At 38.7% G+C, this 19,669-nt stretch overlaps 1 protein-coding gene across 1 annotated transcript in view; it reads left to right on the forward strand.

Moving 5' to 3' along the window:
• The first annotated feature begins 6,881 nt into the window (after positions 1 to 6,881).
• The window catches only part of LOC124720314 (beta-1,3-galactosyltransferase 6-like), an 87,259-nt gene continuing 74,471 nt past the window's right edge, over positions 6,882 to 19,669 (forward strand). Inside the window, exon 1 of the mRNA XM_047245619.1 lies at positions 6,882 to 7,261. The gene's annotated coding sequence lies outside the window, so the exon portion shown is untranslated. The remainder of the gene's footprint in view (positions 7,262 to 19,669) is intronic.

Here is a 19,669-nt window from a genome sequence, read left to right on the forward strand (position 1 = left end):
GCTACATAAATCAACTAAATTACAAATATTTAAGGATAAGTACAATCGAGCTAAAAAACCAATTTCAGGAACAGATCTCAAATTTAAGAAAAGAGATCCTAGATAAGGAAATAGCTCAGTCAACAAATATAGGGAAGACTTCGTGGAATGTAATAAAGAGATATCGCAAGGCCGCCCCTAAGTTAGGTGTTGAAATTGACAGAATCCAACATGAAGGAAACCTTATTAATGATCCAGATAAAACCTGCAATATATTTAATGAATATTTTATATCTTCAGCTGTGAATCCAGTTAATAACACAGGTCTGACTCTAATCATAAAGCCTTACCCTAGGCTGGAAACTGCCTTTGAATTTAAGGAAGTGAGTGTGGAGGAAATAGGAAAAATAATAAATAACTTACAGAATAAGACCTCATCTGGCTGGAATGGACTGTGTAGTATTATAATTAAAAAACTCAATAAGGAATTAGTTGGAATAATTACCCATATGATCAACAGTAGTATCAGGGAGCACACATTTCCAAATATATTGAAGAAAAGTACAGTTAAATCTGTGCATAAAAAAGGATCAAAAGAAAAGCTATCAAACTTCAGACCCATATCACTAATACCAATTTTTGGTAAAATTTTCAAATTTTGTTGTTGACACAACTTATTGATTATTTCACAAATAATAATTTACTAGCAGAAACACAGCATGGCTTCAGAAAGCATCACAGTACCATTACGGCAATTACCGAATTTCTCCGCAAGGTGTATGATGCCCTGGATGATGGAATGCAGACAGCAGGGATATTTCTAGACTTTACTAAAGCATTTGATTCAGTGAACCATGAGCTACTACTAAGCAAACTGGAAACTTACAATATAAATGCCACATCCATACAACTACTGATCACTTATCTAACCAATCTTAAGCAGTATACAAAGCTGGGTTATGAAATTAATGAACAGATCAAACATTTCCAATCCAGCTATGAAACAGTAAAACAAGGTGTATGTCAGGGCTCTGTACTGGGCCCTTTCCTTTTCCTGGTCTTCATTAATGATTTAGAGGCATCTCTGTACTCCCAATTAGTAAGTTATGCAGATGATACCTCACTTTTGTTCTTTTGCAAACAAACTAATGACTTGAGATTGGCTGCAACTGATGGCTTAAGTCAAATAACTACTTACTTCCATGATCAAGGTCTAAAAGTCAATATTGGCAAATCCCAGCTATTACCATTTAAACTTGGTAATTCATACCAGACCTGTATTGATAATATAAATGGCATCAAAAAACTAGACTGACAAATGTAAATTTTTGGGGATATACCTAGATGAAAATCTTAGATGGGTAGACCATATCAATTCTGAATGCAATAAAATTGGCAGTTCACTGCACTTAATTAGCAAACTATCAAAATTAGTCTCTGAACAAACATTAAAAACTGCTTATTATGGGACAATATTTGCATACATTAATTATGGAATAGAGGTATGGGGATGTGCTGCTGACAGACATACGAACAGAATCCTAACACTACAGAAAAGAGCAATCAGGACCATGCATCGACTAGGATACAGAGATTCATGTAGGGAAACCTTTGTACAACATTAATAACAGTATATTCCTTGTATCTGTACAAATTAATAACATTCACTGTGGACCATAAAAATAATGAAACCAAGTGCTCTGATGTGCATACCAATAACATGAGACAAAAAGATTGCTTCTTCAGAAACAGAACTAAACTAAAGACAACATATCATAGTCCTTGGATTGATGGTCAGATATGGTTTAACCACCTGCCAAGTGCTATAAGATGCCACAGAGGTAAAGTATTCAAAAGGGCATTAAAATCATTCATAACTCTCAAATGTTTGTACTCACTGAATGAATACTGATATTAAAATGTAGCTATTCTTAAATGTAGGCCTAACTCTTCTATCTATACGATGTACTATTCTGATGTGATTGTAATATATATTATTTTTGTGACAACATGCTGTAATTTCAAATACCTATTCTATGTAACAACTGTATGTTGCATTATGAAGTACTGTACCATATACTGCCAAGTGCATCATTCGTAAGTGGCTTCTTGTACATGTGAATTGCAATTTCCAACTGTTTGTACAAAAATTGTAAAAAAAAAAAAAAATGCTATGACATTTGCAGAAGTCACCAGATAATAAATAAAAATAAAAGTAACCTCTGGTATGCGCCTCACAGTGGTTACCAGAGTATAGACATACAAACCCCCCAACCATGAACCACGGACCTTGGTTTTGGTGGGGAGGCTTGCGTGCCTCAACAATACAGATAGCCGTACCGTAGGTGCAACCACAATGGAGGGGTATCTGTTGAGAGGCCACACAAACGCGTGGTTCCTGAACAGGGGCAGCAACCTTTTCAGTAGTTGCAGGGGCAACAGTCTGGATGATTGACTGATCTGGCCTTGTAACACTAACCAAAATAGCCTTGCTGTTCTGGTACTGCAAACAGCTGAAAGCAAGGGGAAACTACAGCCTTAATTTTTCCCGAGGGCATGCAGCTTTACTGTATGATTAAATGATGATGGCGTTCTCTTGGGTAAAATATTCCGGAGGCAAAATAGTCCCCCATTCGGATCTCCGGTCGGGGACTACTCAGGAGGACGTTGTTATCAGGAGAAAGAAACCTGGCATTCTACGGATCGGAGCATGGAATGTTAGATCCCTTAATCGGGCAGGTAGGTTAGAACATTTAAAAAGGGAAATGGATAGGTTGAAGTTAGATATAGTGGGAGTTAGTGAAGTCTGGTGGCAGGAGGAACAAGACTTTTGGTCAGGTGAATACAGGGTTATAAATACAAAATCAAATAGGGGTAATGCAGGAGTATGTTTAATAATGAATAAAAAAAATAGGAGTGCAGGTAAGCTACTGCAAACAGCATAGTGAATGCATTATTGTGGCCAAGATAGACACGAAGCCCACGCCTACTACAGTAGTACAAGTTTATATGCCAACTAGCTCTGCAGATGACGAAGAAATTTATGAAATGTATGATGAGATAAAAGAAATTATTCAGATTGTGAAGGGAGACGAAAATTTAATAGTCATGGGTGACTGGAATTCGAGTGTAGGAAAATGGAGAGAAGGAAATATAGTAGGTGAATATGGATTGGGGCTAAGAAATGAAAGAGGAAGCCGCCTGGTAGAATTTTGTGCAGAGCATAACTTAATCGTAGTTAACACTTGATTTAAGAATCATGAAAGAAGGTTGTATACATAGAAGAACCCTGGAGATACTAAAAGGTATCAGATAGATTATGTAATGGTAAGACAGAGATTTAGGACCAGGTTTTAAATTGTAAGACGTTTTCAGGGGCAGATGTGGACTCTGACCACAATCTATTGGTTATGAACTGTAGATTAAAACTGAAGAAACTGCAAAAAGGTGGGAATTTAAGGAGATGGGACCTGGATAAACTGACTAAACCAGAGGTTGTACAGAGTTTCAGGGAGAGCATAAGGGAACAATTGACAGGAATGGGGGAAAGAAATACAGTAGAAGAAGAATGGGTAGTTTTGAGGGATGAAGTAGTGAAGGCAGCAGAGGATCAAATAGGCAAAAAGATGAGAGCTAGTAGAAACCCTTGGGTAACAGAAGAAATATTGAATTTAATCGATGAAACGAGAAAATATAAAAATGCAGTAAATGAAGCAAAAAGGAGTACAAACGTTTCAAAAATGATATCGTCTGGAAGTGCAAAATGGCTAAGCAGGGATGGCTAGAGGACAAATGTAAGGGTGTAGAGGCTTATCTCACTAGGGGTAAGATAGGTACTGCCTACAGGAAAATTAAAGAGACCTTTGGAGAAAGGAGAACCACTTGCATGAATATCAAGAGCTCAGATGGAAACCTGGTTCTATGCAAAGAAAGGAAAGCAGAAAGATGGAAGGAGTATATAGAGGGTCTATACAAGGGTGATGTACTTGAGGACAATATTATGGAAATGGAAGAGGATGTAGATGAAGATGAAATGGGAGATATGATACTGCGTGAAGAGTTTGACAGAGCACTGAAAGACCTGAGTCGAAACAAGGCCCCAGGAGTAGACAACATTCCATTAGAACCACTGATAGCCTTGGGAGAGCCAATCGTGACAAAACTCTACCATCTGGTGAGCAAGATGTATGAGACAGGCGAAATACCCTCAGACTTCAAGAATATAATAATTCCAATCCCAAAGAAGCAGGTGTTGACAGATGTGAAAACTACCGAACTATCAGTTTAATAAGTCACACCTGCAAAATACTAACGCAAATTTTTTACAGACGAATGGAAAAACTGATAGAAGTCGACCTCGGGGAAGATCAGTTTGGATTCCATAGAAATGTTGGAACACGTGAGGCAATACTGACCCTACGACTTATCTTAGAAGAAAGATTAAGGAAAGGCAAACCTACGTTTCTAGCATTTGTAGACTTAGAGAAAGCTTTTGACAATGTTGATTGGAATAGTCTCTTTCAAATTCTGAAGGTGGCAGGGGTAAAATATAGGGAGCGAAAGGCTATTTACGGTTTGTACAGAAAGCAAATGGCAGTTATAAGAGTCGAGGGGTATGAAAGGGAAGCAGTGGTTGGGAAGGGAGTGAGACAGGGTTGTGGCCTATCCCCGGTGTTATTCAATCTGTATATTGAGCAAGCAATAAAGGCTACAAAAGAAAACTTCGGAGTAGGTATTAAAATTCATGGAGAAGAAATAAAAACTTCGAGGTTCGCCAATGACATTGTAATTCTGTCAGAGACAGTAAAGGACTTGGAAGAGTGGTTGAACGGAATGGACAGTGTCTTGAAAGGAGGGTATAAGATGAACATCAACAAAAGCAAAACAAGGATAATGGAATGTAGTCGAATTAAGTCAGGTGATGCTGAGGGAATTAGATTAGGAAATGAGACACTTAAAGTAGTAAAGGAGTTTTGCTATTTGGGGAGCAAAATAACTGATGATGGTCGAAGCAGAGAGGATATAAAATGCAGACTGGCAATGGCAAGGAAATCGATTCTGAAGAAGAAAAATTTGTTAACATCGAGTGTAGATTTAAGAGTCAGGAAGTCATTTCTGAAAGTATTTGTATGGAGTGTAGCCATGTATGGAAGTGAAATGTGGACGATAAATAGTTTAGACAAGAAGAGAATAGAAGCTTTCGAAATGTGGTGCTACAGAAGAATGCTGAAGATTAGATGGGTAGATCACATAACTAATGAGCAGGTATTGAATAGAATTGGGGAGAAGAGGAGCTTGTGGCACAATTTAACTAGAAGAGGGGATCGGTTGGTAGGACATGTTCTGAGACATCAAGGGATCAACAATTTAGTATTGGAGGGCAGCGTGGAGGGTAACAATTATAGAGGGAGACCAAGAGACGAATACACTAAGCAGATTCAGAAGGATGTAGGCTGCAGGAGGTACTGGGAGATGAAGAAGCTTGCACAGGATATAGTAGCATGGAGAGCTGCATCAAACCAGTCTCAGGACTGAAGATCACATCAACAACAGACATACAAACCATGATATATATAATTTAAATGAATTTCTAGAGTTGTAAGTTATGTAAATGATGTATCATATTATATATGGTACAGTAATATTATATCATGTGTGTATGTGTAATATTGTACACCTTGTATGTATGTAATTTACAGTTTTTTGTTCTCTTTTTCTGTATGTAATATTTTGTTTTTTGACTTTTAGTATAATCATGATGCAGAATTTAACTTGCCAGACCAAGAAAGGATCACACTACCACCACCAAATGAGTCGAAATAAGAATTTTATTTTCTTTCTACGCCAAAATAATCTTGTTTATCATAAATGTAATGAATATGTAGTGACAACAGAACATTTAAGCCATGCCAGGACTGCTCACCATAAGCAGCAAATCCAGGTTTGAGGCTCAATCTGACAAGTTTTCAACTGTCACAAGATATTCAGTACATTACAGATACATAATTTTTGAATGGTCTGCATTTTAAAACGACTTAATTGCATCTTCATTGATTTCATCCCTATGTGGCCATTCATTCAGTTTTAGTCGATTTCATATACATTTTAGCGGTACACCGGGCTCTTAGGATACCTGGGACCCATTATAACTAAGGCACAAATTAACTCTGTCATTGACAACCAAAATGAAACTATAATACGCTATTGCCGTAGATGGATGTTAGTTTGTCTAACATGATCCGCTGTGCGTAATTCTTTTTGTACACCTGTGCTGTAATACTTATATGGGGATCGGATATGCATTGCAGATGCGATATTGGAAGTGGCAGATTTACAGTAACGATGGAAATGAAAACTGTGATGAAAGCTATTTCTTATTTTCTGTAAAATCTTTCTTCATTCCCCGACAGCTTTCGTTATCATTCTACTGCTTCGATCGAATGTTTAACTTGAATATCGACTTTAACGTATGTTGTGGAGGGATGCAGCGATACTTCTTTATTCTCTGGAGTTACAAATTTAAATATTTCGAAACATATCAGGTAGATTAGTAAACTGCTTCACTCAAAATCTACCATGCATAGAAATTGTTACCCCAAAATAACAACATAGAACATACGATCCTACAGTACAGCTGATTGAATCAAATCATAGATGTAGATGAGAAAGATACACTAAATCAAAGATCGCATAGTGCAGCTGTTGTCGCAGAGCAAACAGAAAAAACGAGGACAAAATCACTATTTTCAATAGTTTACGTTATGTTTTCTGCTTAGGAGGATGAGCGTACTGAAACCAATTGCCACGGAAATAATCACTTGTACATATCTCAGTTGTCTTCGCGGTTCCTGACAGAAGTCGACATTTTGCAATGGATGGAAATGGCTGATGCTAATAATCGATATTGTCACAAATCAGAACTGAGATGCGAATGAAATGAATGCTTATGTTACGAAAACAAGTTGTACTTGAAACAACTTGATTCTTAAGCCGCGTGAAAGTTTAATCTAGGAGGTTTATCTCCTTGAGTGTAATTTTTAATAAACGTAAAAACATGTGAGAAAACTGTTTTTGTCGTCTGTGGAACACCCATGTGAGTGATAGATTTATTGTATTGTAAACAAACCGAAGGCGATACAAATAAACAAAAACACTGGGTTTTCGTAGAAGATATCAAATACGGAACTGTAGACAGAATGCAGAAGCCACGGCAGTTTGCTGAGAAGTTTTGATATTTTCATTAAGTGTAATTTCTACAAAGGAACAGCATTACAAAGTAAGAGTGAGTTTCCAGATAATAATAATAATAATAATAATAACAAACATTAATTAAGAAGACAACGTGTTGTAGGAAGTCGGCGAATGTCATATACTGGACGTAAGAAAATCGTTCAGTTTCTTGATGTTTTTTAGTTTCGTCGAACATGTACATATAATTCACTGGACTTGGATTGGAGTGTATACCCGTTAGTAGAAACATTCACAGGTAGCCAGCCACACCGCATATTGAGAAAGGACGCACATATTCACAACTCTTTTAGCATACGCTGATACTCATGAAATGAATGCAGCGTTATGCAGATTCGTTGAGATGGAAACTCCGTACCCTGTCCAGTCATCCTGACGTGGGTTTTCCGTTGTTTTCCACAGTTGTTACTAAGGTGAATGCGTGGATGGTTGCATTTATAATGTTTTGGTCGATTTCCAGTCGTGCCCTCGCTTAATCCTACTCTACGTTGTAAACGTTTTACATAAGTATGTATTTTTTCTGTAATGTATCTGGGGTGTTCAGTACTGTTGTACTGAGTGGCCTTAGGACGAATAAATAAACTACCGACCTCATGGGCAATTCGATCGTTGCCAAAAGTGGTTCAAATGTGCATTATCCGCGAACTCTGCAGTGACCTTTTAAAAGCTGTACTACAGCAACTGATAGCTGAACCCAGTGGCAGGTGGAATGACACACGCTATAATTTTCTTATTCTCGCTGTCCAAATGACACGTACAGGTTTTCGTGTGTCATACCTAGCAACATGTAGGCTGAACGTAATGAATACCTTTACAGTTTTATCGATTTAGTCTACCAGTATGAAATATATTGCCCTTATAGAGAATACTTAACAACAAATGGTCGAAGAATCTGCATATGTTTTCTCACAATTATTACTTAAGAAAGTCTAATAGTTGGGCTTTTTGACCATTTCTGTAACAACGTATTCAGATGTGTACCTATTCACCATGTGCTTCTGTGGTAGCTCCCAGTCTATATTCTTTCAACATGATATGTTGATAATAATAAAAATAAATTTCAACTGAACTGTGAGTTGCAGAATCATAAAAGTAGAAATGAAAATGATTATTATGTAGACTGTCTCCTTTCCTAGGGTTCAGTGTGGAGTTATGTACTCTGTTGCTAGGATGCTCAACAAGTTCATGCCTAACATAAAGTTTTTGTAGATTAGGCGACTCTGTCAAATCTAGATAATGATAGCTGTGGGAAACCCAGAAGTATCAGTGTAAGATCCATGGAAATGTGTCTTAGTGATTAACTGCTGAAGTATTTGCAACCAACTGCCAGAGTTTGAAGTGATGTTAAAACCAATGACACTCATGTAATATTAGGCACAGAAAGCTGGTAAAATCTGCAGTTACAGTAGTGAGATAATTGGAGAAAACTTAAGTGTATACTGACAGTATAGGGAAATGATGTATTTGTTGCAGTAGAGAAGAAACTCAAATCCACCAAGACAGAAGTTGAAACTGCATGTGAAACTGATTGGGCAAGACTCAGTATCATGGGTGGTCAAAAAATAATAATAGCGCTCTCCTGTCAGCCAGCAGATTCTCTTCCTGACACAACCAAAAACTTAAGAGAAAATCTCACTTTACTTATACTTGAGTTCCCTAATGGGAATGCAATCACTGGAGAAGGTTTTTACCATCCAACAATCAAACGGGATATTTTTTGTTCTGTTAGTGGTGGGCATGACAAGACACCCTGCAAAACAATACTAGGCTAAATATATTCTCTGAAAACTACTTAGAGCACTTTTTCACTTTCCAAAATGGGGCGGGCTGGCAGCGGCACAATTCGCCGCTCTTCAGCCAACAGAAAAACATAGTCAAAAGAGAAAAGAACACATAATATAGAATGGTATAAATTGCTGAATAAACAAGAGACACACACACACACACACACACACACAGAGAATGAGCTCTGTGAGTCAACACGAAAACAAAGAAACACCACAGTGGGAACACAAATGAATGATGCTGGCGACACTGTTGGTGCTGGTGGAATGTAGCACTGCACACAGCACTGGAGAAACACTGACACCACAACGAAATTGTTAAAAACCACTGCACCGAAGGGGACCTACCACTGGGTGAAGGTTAGGGGGGGGGGGGAGAAAAGGGAGTGGGGAGAGACGGTAGGGGGGAAACCAGGAGGAGGGGAGAAGCAAGGTGCCAGAAGCCCGGGGAGGGAGGTGAAAAGGAGAAAGAAGGTGGTCGGCCGGGGAAAAGGAGGAAGAAGAGAAGAGAAGAGGGAGGGGGAGAGAGAGAGAGAGAGACCTGAGGAGGGGGGAAGAAGGGGGGATTAAAGCTGGTAGGAGGAGTAGATGGAAGGCACGAGGACATCATCCACATTGGGCGAGGGTGTGGAGATAGAGACCAGGCGGGACACTAGTACAGGTGCGACAGCGGGCTAGGGTGGGAGAGGATGGGGGAAACCAAAGGAAAGATGTGTTCATTTTGAGTATGACCTCACATCGTGTAGTCGAGTAGATAAAGTGTAGCACATTCATCTACATGACAACTTGGCATGAAGTCGAATCCAAAACGAACACATTTTATAGCAAAAATTTTTGAAGGCCTGAAGTTGACAACAAAGTCTGTCGAAACCAGTTGTTTGTAAATAAAGAAATTTTTGTGCAATCTTGGTTTTAGAAAGCTTTTACAAAGTAATACAGATCACTCCTCCTAATTTCTCAGCATGAGAAAATTCAATATACCCAATCAGACAGTTTATAATGGAAGAGATCCTCCATGGTATACGGACACTATAAAAGACTTCTTAAAAAAACAGATACTACTAAATAACAGTATAAAACAAAACATACGGCTATAGTTAGAGAGATACTGAATGGGACATGTTTGACTGATGCAGAATGTTGTTAATTTACCTTTGACAAAACCCAAATAAATTCTGGTCATATGTAGAATCAGTTACTGTCCCTCATGGAAGAGACAGCAACTGAAATAGAGTATAGCAAAGCAAAAGTAGAAGTGCTGAACTGTTTTCAAATATTCCTTTAGAAAGGAAAACCTAGGAGTATTGCCCCAACTTATTTCTCATACCTCTGGAAAGACGAGTGAAATAGATATAAGTGTAAGTGTCATTGAGAAGCAGTTGATATCATTGAAACTGAACAAGCCTCAGGGTCTGATGGAATCCCTATCAGATTCTGTACCCATTTCACAGTTGAGTTAGCCCTTCTGTTAACTAGAGCCTGTGATAGATCCGCCAAACAACAGTCTGTGCACAGTAGTTGGAAAAAGCACAGGTGGCACATGTCTACAACAAGGTTAGTAGATATGATCCACAAAACTACTGCCCACTATCCCTGTCAACTATTTGGGGTACAATCTCCTCCATTACAGCCAGCATGGATTTTGAAAACATAGATCATGTAAAACCCAACTCACACTGTTCTCTCATGACATCCTAAAAGCCATGGATCAAGACAGTCAAGTGGATGCAATATTTCTTGATTTCCAAAAAGTGTCAGAGTCAGTACCCCACCTATGCTTAATATGAAAAGTACAATTGTATGGGGCATCTGGTGAAATATGCGACAGCTTCGAGGATGTCTTGGCAAGAAGAATGCAGCAAGTTATTTTGAATGGAGAGTCACTGACAGGTGTAAAAGTAACTTCAAGTATACCACAGGGAGGTGTGTTGGGTCCCTTGCTGTTCATATTGTATATTAACAACCTTGTGGACAATATTAAGAGTAATGTCAGACTTTTTACAGATGATGCAGTTATCTACAAGGAAGTGCAATCTGAATGAAGCTGCACAAATATCCAATCAGACTGTTATAACATTTTGAAGTAGTGCAAAGATTGACGCGTAGCTTTAAATGTTGAGAAATGTAAAATTGTGCACTTCACAAAATAATTTAATAAAAACGTAGTATCCTGTGACTATAATATAAATGAGTCACAGTCAGAATTGGTAAACTCGTTCAAATACAGTGCTGTAACACTTGTTAAGCACATGAACTGGAACAAGTGCATAGGTTCTGTTGTGGATAAAGCAGGTAGTAGGCTTTTCAGTTTATAGGTAGGATGCTAGAGAAAAGCAATCGGTCTACAAAGGAGATCGCTAAAAAGTCACTCATTTGATCCATCCTGGGATATTGCTCAAGTGTGTGAGATCCACACAAGTGGCTCTGAGCACTATGGGACTTAACATCTGAGGTCATCAGTCCCCTAGAACTTAGAACTACTTAAACCTAACTAACCTAAGGACGTCACACACATCCATGCCCGAGGGAGGATTCGAACCTGCGACCGTAGCAGTCGCGCGGTTCCGGACTTAAGCGCCCAGAACCACTCGGCCACCACGGCCAGCCATACTAAACAGGACTGGCAAAGGGTATTGAACATATACAGAGAAGGGCAGCACGAATGGTCACAATTTTGTTTGACCTGCGGGAGAGTGTCACTGAATGTTGAAAAAACTGAACTGGCAGACTCTTTAAACTATACTGAGAAAGAATTGGCTTTAAGTGATGACTCTAAGAATATACACAAACCAATAGGGATCATGGAGATGGGATTAGATTAATTACAGCACCCACAGAGGTGTTTAAACAATCATTTTTCCCGCACTCGATACTTGAAGGAAATGTGACAAAGCCCCAATAGCTGGTACAGTACGATATACCCTCTGTCGTGCATAGCTGGTACAGTACGATATACCCTCTGTCATGCATTTCACAGTGGTTTGCAGTGTATAGATGTAGACATAGAAGCAATAAATTTGGAATCCCCAGTGCTCGAAATTGTAACATACCTCTTTACCTGCCTCTTTGACAAGTTATATGATTAGCAAGAGTCAAAGATTCAAAATTTCTTTTAGTTAGAGGGGAAGATGAAGTGTTCATTTTAAATGCTTGCTAATGTACTGAAATCAGATCCCTGTATTTGCAATGTAGATAAACATTTTCTTTGAAAAATACTAATGCAGTCAAGTACACCTAAAATTTAAGATACAAACAGCAGACAAAGCAGCTATTTGATTTGACTGAAAAAGCATCCACTTTCTTTCTTAATTCAATTCAATTCAATTCAATTTTTATTATCACATAACATGCCTTATACAATCAAAGATTGTGACATAGGTGACTTGTCAGTTTTTACACTATATATAACAATACTAAAAATACAACAAACTAATAATATACATGGTGTAACATCTTCAAAGAGGTATTTGAATTACAATTATAATGCATTGTTACCATTCATGAAATCTTCTACACTATAGTAACATTTATCTTTCAGATATTTTTCCAGGTCTCTTTTGGTGCCTTTTACATTTGGGTCATCCATATCTTTCCATATTTTATTTACAAATTTCATGCCCATATAGTATGGGGTTTTTTCATATGATTTTAAACGGTGGGTAGGTAACATGTAGCTCGTTCTATGTCTTGTATCATATTGATGCAAGAAGAAGTTGCCCTCAAAAAGTTGTGGGTTTCTTTTCGTGAAAGTGAGAGTTTCATAGATGTATATGCTTGGAATGCTCATTAGATCCAGTTTTACAAATAAAGGTTTGCAGTGTTGCTTTGGTTTTGCTCCCACCATTGCCCGGATGATTCTTTTTTGTAGTCTAAAAGCTCTAAGTAAATTTGTTTTTTCAGACCCCCAGAAAATTATACTATACCTAATGACTGAAACAAAATATGCATTATATACAGTTTTTCTTACAGCTAAATCAGTAATACTATACAAGATATTCATAATATATACAAGGCTATTCAGTCGACCCAGTATGTTGTCCACATGGCGACTCCATAACAGGTTTTTATTGACTAACACGCCAAGGAATTTGACACAGTCTGCAGTCTCTAATTTTTTGTCCATATACCTTATTTCACTTATAGACTGTGCAGATTGTTTTGTGGTAAAATGAACAATTTCTGTTTTTGTAAAGTTTAATGTTAAGTTATTGTTTTTGACCCATGCCTCCACTTCCCCAAGTGTTTGTTCAATATGACGAATTAGGTCTACCTCATTTTTACAACAGACTACAGCTGTTGAGTCATCTGCATAGAGGATAGTATCAGACTGGACCTGACATGGCATATCATTAATATAATATAGAAAAAGCAGTGGCCCTAATATTGAGCCTTGTGGAATACCTAATTGAGTGTTTTTCCAGCCAGAGAGAAATTTCTTGCCATTGATGTTAATAAGTACTCTTTGTTTTCTGTTTGCCAAGTATGATGACATCCAGCTAAGAGATTTGCCTTGAAAACCGTAGCGTGCCAATTTTTGGAGAAGCAGGTCATGATTTACTGTGTCGAAGGCTTTGGACAGGTCACAAAAGATGCCTGACACACACATTCTATCATCAAGACATCTGCTGACTTTTGTGACTAATTCATTTATTGCATGGATTGTGCTGCGGCCTTTTCTGAAACCATATTGATTGCCTAAGATAATGCTGTTAGATGAATTGTGATTTTCAATCTGATCACATGCAGCTCTTTCAAATATTTTTGAGAAAATTGGTAACAGTGAGATTGGCCTATAGTTGCCCAATTCATCTTGTTTGCCTTTTTTGTGTATGGGCCGAACTTCTGCATATTTTAATCGATCTGGGAAACATCCCTCATCAAATGATTGGTTGATTATGAAAGAGAGTGGATATGCAATACTGTGACGGACTATTTTCATTATTTCAGTGGGGACCTCATCCCATCCCGCAGATTTTGAATTTTTTAGGGACATTATGATTTTGATGACATCTGAGATGGAAACATGAGAAAACTTAAAACATGTGCAATTGCTATCTGTCATATTGGGCTTTGTATTTGGTGGTGAACAGTCGCCAAATTTGTTACAGTTTATGAAAAAGTCATTGAATGATTCACAAATGGCACTGGGTTCTGTAACAGCTCTACCATTTATCACTATTTTAGAAGGGCATTTTCTCTCTGCCTCACTGCCAACTTCACTTCTTATAACAGACCAAACAGCTTTTGATTTGTTTTTTGCATTTGAAATGAAGTCGTTATTTGCAGTACGTTTTGCTAGTTTAACTATTTTGTCAAATGTTTTTTTGTATGTGCTTACATACTTAACAAATTGAGGGCTTTGATTTACTTTTGCCTCCATATGCAGTTTCCTCTTAGTATTACTAGACACTCTAATTCCTTTTGTTACCCAGGATCTACTTTTTTGGGTCCTGGTCCTCACTGTTACAAAAGGGAAGCATTCATTGAATATACCCAAGAATTCAGTTAAAAAGTTATTGTAATTGTCACTTGTGGAAGTGTGTTTGCTGACTGTCCACTTGGTTTGGCTTAGTTTTTTGCAAAATACTTCCGGTTGAATTTAGCAGTCCCAAGCAAAAATAGCATGAAGCAATATAGTGATAGTTTATTGTTAATATGGTACATGATTAAGTTTTTATGATTTATTTGTATTTTGTTAGCGTTTACCTTGACTTTTACTATATCTTCAGTTTTTTTTTTTTTAGGATTCTTATGTTTCATAAGTTTTATGTTATGATGTGGTAGTGACAATTTAGAATTTGAATTGTTTCTGTGTGATGCTGCAGTTCAGTGCTTGCTGGTTTTTCCAGCAAGGCTATAGTTGGTTCATTGCCACATTTCTTTTGTAAATTGATCAATAGAAAGGCTGTGGTGACAGTACTTGGCTATCAAAATCAAGTCTGTAAACTTCTCATCTTTGGTGTTGGATTGTTCTTCAGCTTCCTGCAGACCAGATCCTGTTGCAGAGCTGTTATTTTCTAGTGGTAATCGTCAGCACGTAATGAAAGTGTAGCATTTCCTTTGTCGGCAGGTAGGGCTATTGCGTTTTCATCTTCTTTCAGCAGTCTTAGTGCTCTCTGTTCTACTGTTGTCATATTTGGTTTCCGAAGTTGGTATTTGTTGATGATCTTGTATGTTTCCCATCTAATTCACAGCAAATGCCCATTACATACAATGTACTGGCCACCAGTACATAGGGGAAACACAGTACTACATCTTACAAGACTGCATAGAACACATTAGATGCATACATCAGGAGCATAAAGATAAATCAGCAGTGGCAGAACATAACTTCAATGAGGGACATACATTCGAATTTTAGGAAACCAAAATGTTGTACCGAGCTAGTGACTGTTGGGAGAGTATCATCAAAGAATCTATTGAGATAAGACTCCGTGTAACCTTGTTAACAGGGACAAGGGCTATCAGCTACGTTCGTCATGGAACCCTGCACTAGCAGCTGTGCACCAAGAACGCACTCGACAACTGACGCTTCACGAGTCAGAGCTCACCAATCATACCTCACCAGACGTCCACAGAGAACCTAACTTGGGATATTATTTCCCTAGTGTCATGTGTGTTCCACATCGCCCATGTATGAGAATTGCAGGTGTTCACAATACCATTACGTGTAAAAGTGTAGCCTTGTCTGTAAATAAAGTGTGAAGCATGACATACGTCTGTACAGTCAATCATTGACAAAATTGGGGAATACAGAAGCATCCGATTCCACCCATCTGCTTTGACCCATGATGTCACCAATATGGCGGAAACGTCCATTCTCAACGTCTCCAATATGGCACGCTATGACATCATTACATAAATAACAACAAACTCGAAAATACATATGAAACCAACACACACATCTCTCTCCAAGAATATAATCAAACTCACGGGACCAGGGGATTTTTGGGTGGGGACAAACTAAATATAAACACATACGGACACACTCTATTATCCGAAGCCACACAAGACGACGACATAAAAACGCACAAAATTCCCAAGTTCTGCTACACTTACAATATCGACGGGAATTGGTCACTTCCCGTCACCTACATAGCTCAATCACAATTTATGATGCCACAAAATAAAAACCAACTTCTCCAAAAATTATAATCACACCACAACTACCAATACCACAAAACCAACACCTAAAACAACAAAAATTGGAATCGGACTCTTCCCTTGACGTTATATAGGTCAACAGCTCATGATACCAAAACACACATAGCTATGACGACAAATTGCAATCGGTCACTTCCCATGACCTAAGCATCTCAAATGCAACTGACGATACCAAAAAAATTGAAATAGAGTACTTCCCCCTAAGATACATAAATCAACCACAACTGCCGATACCAAAACGTAAACCACCAACACGTGCAGTAAGTAACAACAACCCAACAACACATAAAAACCTCACCGAACATCATAACACACAAATAATAGGCCCAAAAAAACGACTACTTACCATAAAAAAGTTCCGGCACTACACAATAACCCCCAGCTCGCATATTCTGCTTGCATACGCTGCATTTCACTATCTCCGTCGCAGGCCCAAAAAGTTGCAGAAACTTAATGACAGACAACATGTTGTCCCCGTTTCAGCCCACAGACATGCACTATTAAACTTAGAAGTCATATCCACACCTAACAAAAGAAGCCACAAATTTAATCAAATGGTTTACCGCGCAACAGACAGCAAACCAATAACATCAAACGACACCGCAATAACATAAACACACCGGAAACTTAATTCTTAACTTGCCAAAACTAATTGCCATTCTTCTATAACAGTTATGACCGATAAATGCACACTCCAAGCAGCGACACCCAAATGAACCCAATACACCACAAGAGGATACCACCGACCACAACAAGATGACGTCTACAAACGCAACACACTCATAAACTAAACTCCGCACCGTCATGACATCGTACAACACAGCACCCTTACGTCACGGGTCAAAGCCGATAGGTGGGATCAGACGCCTCCGTTGACCCCAAAATTGTTATATGCTTACTGAGTCATTGGGATGTTGCACAGGCTGCACATAGAGTGGGTACAGGCCTTCGGAATGTAACAGATGCCACACTCACATCTGCAGAATATCAAGGCAACAACTAATGCGCCATGTACTGGTTGTGGAATTCCGTTGTACCATTGCGATAATGCCTTCCCTTCCCTTTCCTCAGCTGACTGGATGGCCTCACAGTCTGCTTTTACTTGTACACTGGATGGTGTTCTGGGTTCACATAACGTCTGAAAAACTGTGGGAAATAACCTGACGTAGGTAGTTCGTCCCTCAAGAAAAAGTCTCTGGTATTCTTTCAGAGCCATACGGGTAGTGCCATCACAGTAGCTGTATACAAACAACATGTCTGCATATTCTGCATGGGTATGTAGCATATCAGTATTTATGGATACAATGGATTTGCATAATTAAACAACACCAAGCATGACTTGCACACGGCCTCATGACTCCTCACTGATCCGACCCATGATTACGCACTGTGTACACTTGCATCTGTTGCCTCGGCGGATGTCACAGAGTTGCCATCTGTTGTAGAAACCCCACACTTCGTGTAGGATAGATCAGTTATCAGTCCCACCATTATTCTGTCCACCACAGCACCTACGAGGGGCGTTTCAAAAGTCTGTGCAAAGTCCGAGAGATGGCACCACCAACACATATTGAGGTCATGTTTAGTTAGTAGCATCTTTGGAAAGAACACACACCAAGTTTCAGCCATATTGGTCTATTTCTTTGTGTTTGGCATTCGTGTGAATCGAGAAAGTCGAGTGATTGTCAAAAAATGGACGAAAAAGAATTTCGTGTGGTGATTAAACATTACTTTATTAAAGGCAAAATGCCGCAGGAGACTAAAGAGAAGCTTGATAAACATTATGGTGACTCTGCACCTTCGATTAGAACAGTTTATAAGTTGTTTCAAAATTTTCAGAGGGGCCATATGGGCACAAGTGATGCTGAACGTTCTGGACGGCCTGTGGAGGTTTCAACTCCAGAAATCATTGATAAAATCCATGATATGGTGATGGATGACAGAAGAGTTAAGGTGCATGAGATTGCTAGTGCTGTGGCCATCTCGAATGAATGGATACATAATATTTTGCATAAACATTTGGACATGAGAAATCTATCAGCAAGATGGGTTCCGCGATTGCTCACTCTTGACCAAAAATGGAATCGTGTGAAGTGTTGCAGAGATTGTTTGCAGCTGTTCAGGAAGAATCCGCAGGACTTTAAGCATTGTTTCATCACAGTGGATGAAGCATGGATACATTACTATACTACTGAGACCAAACAACAATCTAAACAATGGGTTAACAAGGGAGAATCTGCACCAAAAAAGGTGAAGACCATTCCTTCAGCCGGAAAGGTTATGGCGACTGTCTTTTGGGATTAGCAAGGGATAATCCTCCTCGACTATCTGGAAAAGGATAAAACTATTACAGGTGCATATTATTCATCGTTATTGGACTGTTTGAAAACCGAGCTGCAAGAAAAACGCCAGCGATTGGACCACAAAAAAGTCCTTTTCCATCACGACAATTCACCAGCGCACGCCTTAGCAGTTGTGGTCACAAAATTAAAGGAAATATGATTCCAACTCATTTCACATCCCCCCTATTCTCCAGACTTGGCTCCCTCAGACTAGTATTTGTTCTCCAATTTGAAGAAATGGCTGGCAGGACAAAGATTTTATTCGGACTAGGAGGTGATTGTAGCAACTAATAGCTATATTGCAGACTTGGACAATTCCTATTATTCAGAAGGGATCAACAAATTAGAATAGTGTTGGACAAAGTGTATAACTCTAAAAGGAGACTATGTCGAATAATAAAAAAAAGGTTTATCCCAAACACGTAAGTAGTTTTTATTTTTGCACAGATCTTTCAAATGCCCCTCGTATACTGCGTGTGTTCTGGCCGGAGGCAGTTCGCTCCGCGCTCTTGTATGTGCAAGTGCTGAATAAAGTAAGACCCACAGGTAGTGTGGCTTCTTTCAAATCGCCTATTGTTCTCTCTCGTGGAACACTTTTTCCACTAATAATTGCTACATCATCAGCATATGCACAAATCTGAGTTGGCTTCATGCCTATGTAACCAGATGTTTGGAGCTTTTGAATGGATGCTGCAAGAGTCTGATTAAAAAGCATTTTAGAAAGGGCAGTCCTTTGTCTGATGTTTTACGGATGCTAAACCATTCACTGGCTTTTCCATCCACTCACACTGCAGCCTTGGAACCATCCAGTGTTATTCGGATAAGTGAAACATACTCAGGTGGTATGCCAAGCAAATCATTTAGTATTTCTGCACTATTAGGACTGTCGAAAGCTTTCTTGAAGTCTAAATAGAAGTTATGAAGCACAATATTATAGTCATACACCTTTTCATATACTAGCCTCAGCACAAAAATCTGATCTGTTGTTGGTCTATTGGGCCAAAATCGACACTGATATTCTCCAAAAGTCTCCTCTGCATATGGAACTTGTCTGTTATAAATAATACTAGGGAGGATCTTACAGGTTACATTCAGTAGGGTACTGCCTCGGTAATTTGAACAAGTCTTGTCTACTTTCTTATGGCTTGGCTG

Source organism: Schistocerca piceifrons, chromosome 11 (assembly GCF_021461385.2).
Source record: "Schistocerca piceifrons isolate TAMUIC-IGC-003096 chromosome 11, iqSchPice1.1, whole genome shotgun sequence".
Lineage (NCBI taxonomy): Eukaryota > Metazoa > Arthropoda > Insecta > Orthoptera > Acrididae > Schistocerca > Schistocerca piceifrons.